This window comes from Tamandua tetradactyla, chromosome 19, assembly GCF_023851605.1.
Source record: "Tamandua tetradactyla isolate mTamTet1 chromosome 19, mTamTet1.pri, whole genome shotgun sequence".
Taxonomy (NCBI): Eukaryota; Metazoa; Chordata; class Mammalia; order Pilosa; family Myrmecophagidae; genus Tamandua; species Tamandua tetradactyla.
Genome location: NC_135345.1, coordinates 49,373,619 through 49,380,914, shown reverse-complemented (window position 1 = coordinate 49,380,914; position 7,296 = coordinate 49,373,619).

The following is a 7,296-nucleotide window of genomic DNA, read 5'->3' as shown; positions in this document are numbered from 1 at the left end:
TGAATTATTTTTATTGATATATATTATATAATCACATACCATGTAATCATCCAAAGTGTACAATCAATGGTTCACAATATCATCATATAGCTGTGTATTTATGATCAGAATTGACTTTTTTCTTTTTTGTGAAAAATAACATATATACAAATAAGAAAAATATTTCAAAGCACATCACAACAATTAGTTCTAAAATAGATTTCAGGGTTTGGTGTGGGCTATAATTCCACAATTTTAGGTTTTTACTTCTAGCTGCTTCAAGATGCTAAAGACTAAAAGAAATAACAATATAATGATTCAGAAACCACACTCATTTGTTAAAGCTTACCTTCTCTGTATAACTCCAACATCACCTTTGATCTTTCTCTCACTCTGTAGAGGTATTTGGGCTATGCCCATTCTAGCTTTTTCATCTTGGAAGAGGCTGTTGATAATATGGGACAGGGGGACAGAACTATGTGAAATTCTTGAGAGGCTGGCCCCTATGCATTTCAGGATTTACCTAGTTCAGGGACCCATCTGGTTGTTGTAGGTTTCAGGAAAGTATTTCTAGTACATGTAACTTTTGTAGAATCTTATGTAATGCACTAGGTGTTCTTTAAGATTGGCAGAAATGATTTTGGTTGGCATTTGGCAAGCTATGATAAATAACAATGTCTAACTGAAGCTTGCATAAGAGTGACCTCCAGAGTAGCCTCTCTCAGCCACTGATACCTTATATGTTACACTTCTTTTACCCCTTTGAGTGAGTATGGCATTGTTGATCCCATGGTGCCAGGGACAGAGAGACTTTCACCGCTGGATGTCACATTCCATGTATGGGAGAAGGCAATTATTTCACTTGCAGAGTGGGACTTAGAGAGAGAGAAGCTACATCTGAGCAACAAAATAGGTCCTCCAGAATAGGTGTTCTTATGCATAACTATAGGTAGACTAAGATTCTCCACTATTTGCATAAGCTTCACAAGAGCACGCCTCAAGATCAAGGGCTTGGCCTAGTGATTTGGGTATCCCTAATGTCTGACACAGTATCAGGGATTTCCCCTGTGGTAAAGTTTAATAGCACCATGTTTTTTTCTCCTATCCTTTAAGGGACCTTGCCAATATTTTCAATTATCTGCTTAATATACTCTTGGATTTATCCCGGCATTACATTAAGTTATACATGATTAAAGGCCCTCATTCTCATTCTGGGCTTCCTGTGTTTGGATTGTTTAAATGATCTATCCAAACAGGTTGAGTTAGATTATGTGCTACAGAAAATATAGGCTCTGGACAAAATAAATTTTCCTGCCTTTGATCTCAAAGAGTAGATGAGGTTCTACAATACAGACAATGTCTTTCTTACCCCTATGTTCTGAATTACCTTAATCCTAATCTGATTGTTTTTGTTCTTATCTCTAAAAACCAGGTTACACATATATGAAACAGCTTCTCAAAATCCATAAATAACAATTTCCACGCTGAACTAAATGTGACTGCTATAAGAACTTACAACTTAGACCCCCTGTTTTCTTATAAGTATTTTTTAAATGAGCCCATATAATATTTGCTCTTTGGTTTCTGGCTTATTTTGCCTCATAAAATGTTCCACAGGTTGATATACAATGTTGCATGTCTCACAACTTCATTCCTTTTTGTAGCAGCGCAATATTCGATCATATATATACACTATCACTCACCAATCTATTTCTCAGTCAGTGCACCGTTCAGCCACCTCCATTCCTTGGGCATCATGTATAACGTTCAGAGTCAATGGTCCATCAACACTCTCGATTTTAGATAATTTTATTGTTCCCAAGAGAAAGATAACCAATAAGCACACCCTCACCAATAGAAAATCCAAACGTCCTCTTAAATCTTGTCCCTCACCCCCATTTTTGACCCTTGGTGTTGCTGTAGTACTGCTGATGTTTTCCTGTTAAACATAGCCCATAGGATGCAACAGCAGTTTCTTTGTATACCCCAAACTTATAGACTCTTTGTACAAGATTCTTACCTTTTCAATAGCTCATGTAAGAACTTATTTGTAATAGTCAGTGAGACACATGGGTCTATACATCTCCTTTCAATCTTGTTCACCTTCAATATGGCAATATTACTTATAGACCCACTAGTGAACCACCTGCACATTGATCTATTCCCTTACATTTAAGTTCAACCTCATTAACTAAACATTCACCCATCTCCAGCTTCCCTATGTCTCTAAGTCCCCTATGTTCTGTATTAGAAACTCCTGATTTACCTTAACCATGGACATAAAAGTGGAATCATACAGTTCCTATCCTTTTGTGCTTGATTTATTTGATTCAGCATTATGTCCTCAAGGCACATCCATCTTTTCATGTACTTCAGAAAGTCATTTCAACTTATTGCTGCATAATATTCTGTCGTATGTACATACACATTTTGTTAAACCATTAATCTGTGGATGGGCATTTGGATTGTTTCCATTTTTTGGCAATTGTGAATAATCTTCTGTGAACATTGGTATGCAAATGTATGTGTCACTGCTCTCAGCTTTTCAGTAGTGGTATTGCCGGATCATAGGGCAACTCGATATTTACTCTCCAAAGAAAAAGCCACTATCTTCCATAGTGGTTATACCATTATAAATTCCCAGCAGCAGTACATAAGTGTCCTGATTTCTCCACATCCTCTACAACATAGTTTCCTGTTTAATAGCCGCCATTCTTATAGGTGTGAAGTGGTATCCCACTGCAGTCTTGACTTGCATTTCCTTTATAGCTAATAAAACTGAGCATCTCTTCATATGGGTTTTAGCCATCTGTATTTGCTCTTCAGAAAAATGCCTATTCATATCTTTAGCCTATTTATAATGTGATGTTTGTTCTTTTGTTTTGAGTTGTATGATTTTTTTTATGTATACAGAATATCAAACCATTATCTGATGTGTGAGTTCCAAATATTTTCTCCCATTGAGTTGGCTGCCTCTTACCATTTTGACTAAGTTGTTCTAGTTTACTAACTGCTGGAATGCAATATACCAGAAACGGAATGGCTTTTAAAAAGAGGAATTCAATGAGTTGCTAGTCAACAGTTCTAAGGCTGAGAAAATGTCCCAATTGAAACAAGTCTATAGAAATATCCAATCAAAGGCATCCAGGGAAAGATACCTTGGTTCAAGAAGGCTGATGAACTTCAGGGTTTCTCTCTCATCTGAGAAAGCACATGATGAACACAGTCACAGTTTCTCCCTCATCTGAAAGGGCACATGGCTAGCACAGCATCATCTGCTAGTTTTCTCTCCTGACTTCCTGTTTAATGGAACTCCCTGGGAGGCATTTTCCTTCTTCATCTCCAAAGCACTGGCTGATGGACTCTCAGCTTCTTGGTACTGCAGGATTCTCTGCTCTGTCTGAATTGCCTTCATTCTTCAAAATGTTTCCTCTTTTTATAGGACTCCAGAAACTTATCAAGACCCACCCAAATGGGTGGAGACATGTCATCACCTAATCTAGTTTATCAACCACTCTTGATTAAATCACATCTCCAGGGAGATGACCATTGTGACTTTATAAGTTTTAAAATCAGGAAGTGTTTAATTCTCCCACTTTTTTCTACTTCTTTAGGATGGTTTTAGCTATTTGACATCTCTTTCCCTTCCAGATGAATTTGATAATTAGCTTCTCCCCGTCTCAGAGTAGGTTGTTGGAATTTTGATTGATACTGCATTGAATCTGTAGGTCAATTTGAGTAGAATTTACACTATAACTACATTTAATCTTCCTATCCATGAGCAGGGACATTCCCTGCCCATGGCATTCCACCTATTTAGGTTTTTTTTTTGATTTCTTTTAGCAATGTTATGTAGTTTTCTGTGTACAAGTCCTTTACATTTCTAGTGAAGTTCATTCTGAGATATTTCATTATTTTAGTTGCTATTTTTAATGGAATTTTGCCCTTTATTGACACCTCAGTTAGGTCACTGCTTGTGTGTAGAGACATTACTGATTTTTTGCGTATTAATTCTATATCCTGCTTCCTTGCTGAATTTGTTTATTAGCTCATGTAGCTTTGTTGTAGATTTCTCAGGATTTTCCAAGTATAGTATCATGTCATCTGCAAATAATGAACATTTTACTTCTTCCTTTCTGACTTGGATGCCTTTTATTTCTTCGTCCTGCTTGATTGCTCTAGCTAGAAGTTCTAGTACAATGTTGAATAATGGTGATGACAGAGGGCATCCTATTCCCTATCTTAGGGGGCTAGGTTTTAGTTTCTCACCTTTGAGTATATGTCAGCTATGTGTTTTCATATATGCCCTTTATCACACTGAGGAAATTACCTTTGATTCCTACCTTTTGAAGCATTTTTATCAGAAAATGATATCGAATTTTGTCAAATGCTTTTCAACATAAACCGAGATGATCTTGTGATTTTTCTCTATCAATTTGTTAATGTGCTGTCTTACATTAATTGATTTTCTTGTGTTGAGCTGTCCTTGTATTCCTGGTATAAACCACACTCGGTCATAATGTATAATTCTTTTAATGTGTTATTCGATTTCATTTGCTAGTACTTTGTTGGGAAATTTTATATCTATGTTCATTAGGGAGATTGGACTGTAGTTTTCCTTTCTTACAGCATCTTTTACCTGGCTGCGGTATTAAATGATGTTAGCTTCATAAAATGTGTTCAGTAATGTTCCTTTTTCCTCAATATTTTGGAAAAGTTTGAGTAAGATTGGTATTAGTTCTTTTTGGAATGTTTGATAAGATTACGCTGTGAAGTCATCTGGCTCTTGGCTTTGGCTTTTCTTTGTAGGAAAATTTTTGATGACTAAGTGAATCTCTTTCCTTGCAGTCCAAATGCAGTCTTATGTTATTTGCCTTGTATGTAGTAGATTGTTTTTCTCTAGCTGCTTTCAGGATTTTCTGCTTCTCTTCAACATTTGATAGACTGATTACTATGTGCCATGGAATAGACCTATTTGGATTTATTCTGTTTGGAATTCATTGTGTTCTTTGATTTGCATATTTATGCTTTTTATAAGGATTGGGAAATTCACCACCATTATAACTAATCTTCCTAGCCTTTTACTCTTCTCTTCTCCTTCTGTGACACCATGATTCTTACTTTTGTGCACTTTGCTTTGTCCATCATTTCCTGAGATACAATTCAAATGTCTCCTTTTTTTTTTTTGCCATTTGCTGTTTTGTGAATTCAAAATCAGTTGTCCTATTCTGTAGTTCACTTACTCTTTCTTTGGCCTCTTCAAATCTGTTGTTATGTGTCTCTATTACATTTTTGGTTTGGCTGTATCATCTTTAATCTCTGTGATATCTGTTATTTTTCTACTTATTCTTTCAAATTCTCTTTTATGCTCTTCTTGATCTCCTTTATGTCATTAGCCACCCACTGATTTTATTTAGTAGAGTTATATGAACATCTTTGATTATTTGTTCCAAAGTCTGTTTATCCTCTGATTTTTAATTTGGTCATTAGGCTGGGCTATAACTGTCTGCATCTGCATATGCATAGTGATCTTTTGTTTTTGTCTTCAAGTCATACAACTATCTTGATAGGGATACTTTGGAAGCTGATTTCCTTCAGTAATCTAAAATTTTGTATTTCTGGGGTGGTTCCTTGTCTCCATCTCCCTGTCCATGTATTTCTGAGGGAAATGGGCTTCCATTTGGAAAGGGACCCAATATGCTGTTGTCACTAACTGTGCTGTCTTTGGTTCTCTGCATCTTAATTATTCAACTTTTGTAAATGGGGCCTCCTAGCTCTAGGCACAGCTGGCAGAGAGCTGTCTGTTCTAACCTCGTTGACAACTGCAACAAAGTTGACTTTTTGCAGGATCTTATGGTAACCCAGCATTTAACCTCCTGTGAGACCACCACACTGCCCTGCAGATTGGCTATACCAGTTAACTTCCTTACCAAAAGTGAATAGGTATATATCTCTCAATATCTTGTCTAACACTTGTATCTTTCTGTTTCTTTTTTTAAATACAATAGAAAAATACTGTTCACTGGTTTATTTTTCCAAATAAATAGTAGACTATTTAAAATAATTATATCTCCAGTGACTTATATTAAAGTGGTAGTCCTGTCATTGTTTGAAATCTAGATGTTTAAAAACAATATTAAGGCAGATTTGATCTGCAAGTTTAAAACAAACTTTCTGATGCAATGACAGATTCATTTACTTTTGTCCTCTCCAAACACATGAACACTGAAATTGTCAAAGACAATATTTAGTAAAATGGTAAGGAACATAAAAATTAAGGAGGGGAATATTTTCAAAAGATTCTTTGGAGATCAGTTTACTTCAAGTAAAACATACTAAACAGTGAATGCACACTCCTGACACACATAGATACTAATATCTTTTTATTTTTAAGCAGGTTCATTCACACACCATGCAATCAATCCTAAGTGTACAACCAATGCCTCCTGGTACAAGTACATAGTTATGCATTTACCAACACAATCTATATGAAAACATTTATATTTCTTCTACAAAGAAAGAAAAGAAAAAAAAGAAAAAACAAGAGAGAAAACACAAGAAATGGCACCAGCAAAAATCCCATACCCTTCCCCATATTCTTATTTCAATCAATATTATGACTTCAAATTCATTGACATTTTTGCATGTTTCAGAACTTCATTCCTTTTTATAACTGAATAAGATTCCATTGTGCATATATATATATATATATATATATATATATATATATATATAACATTTTGTTTTTCCATACATTGGTTGAAAGACAAATGGGTTGCTTCCATCTTTTGGTGATTGCATATAATGCCACAATGAATGTTGATGCACAAATATGTGTTGAGGACCCTGCTTTTAATCTTTTTGGGTATATCTTTAGAAGTGGAATTGTCATGTTATATATATATATCTTAAATAAATAAAAAGACAACGGAAAAAGAAATAAAACGATAACAGAAAAAAAAAGATTATACATATCATACCCCTTACCCCTCACTTTCATTTATCACTAGCATTTCAAATTAAATTTATTTTAACATTTGTTCCCCCTATTATTTATTTTTATTCCATGCCCTGTTATATTGTAATTCTATACTTAACTCTCTGAGGAACTGCCAAACTGACTTCCACAGTGAGTGCACCATTTTACATTCCCACCAGAGATGAATGGTCTTCTATTTCTCCACATTCTCTCCAGCACTTGTTCACTATCTCTCTTTTAACTGAGAAGTTAAACCACTTATGCTTAAAGTTACTACTGATGACACAAGTCTTTCTTTGACCATTTTGTTACTTAATCTTTTTAAGCCTTATTCTTCT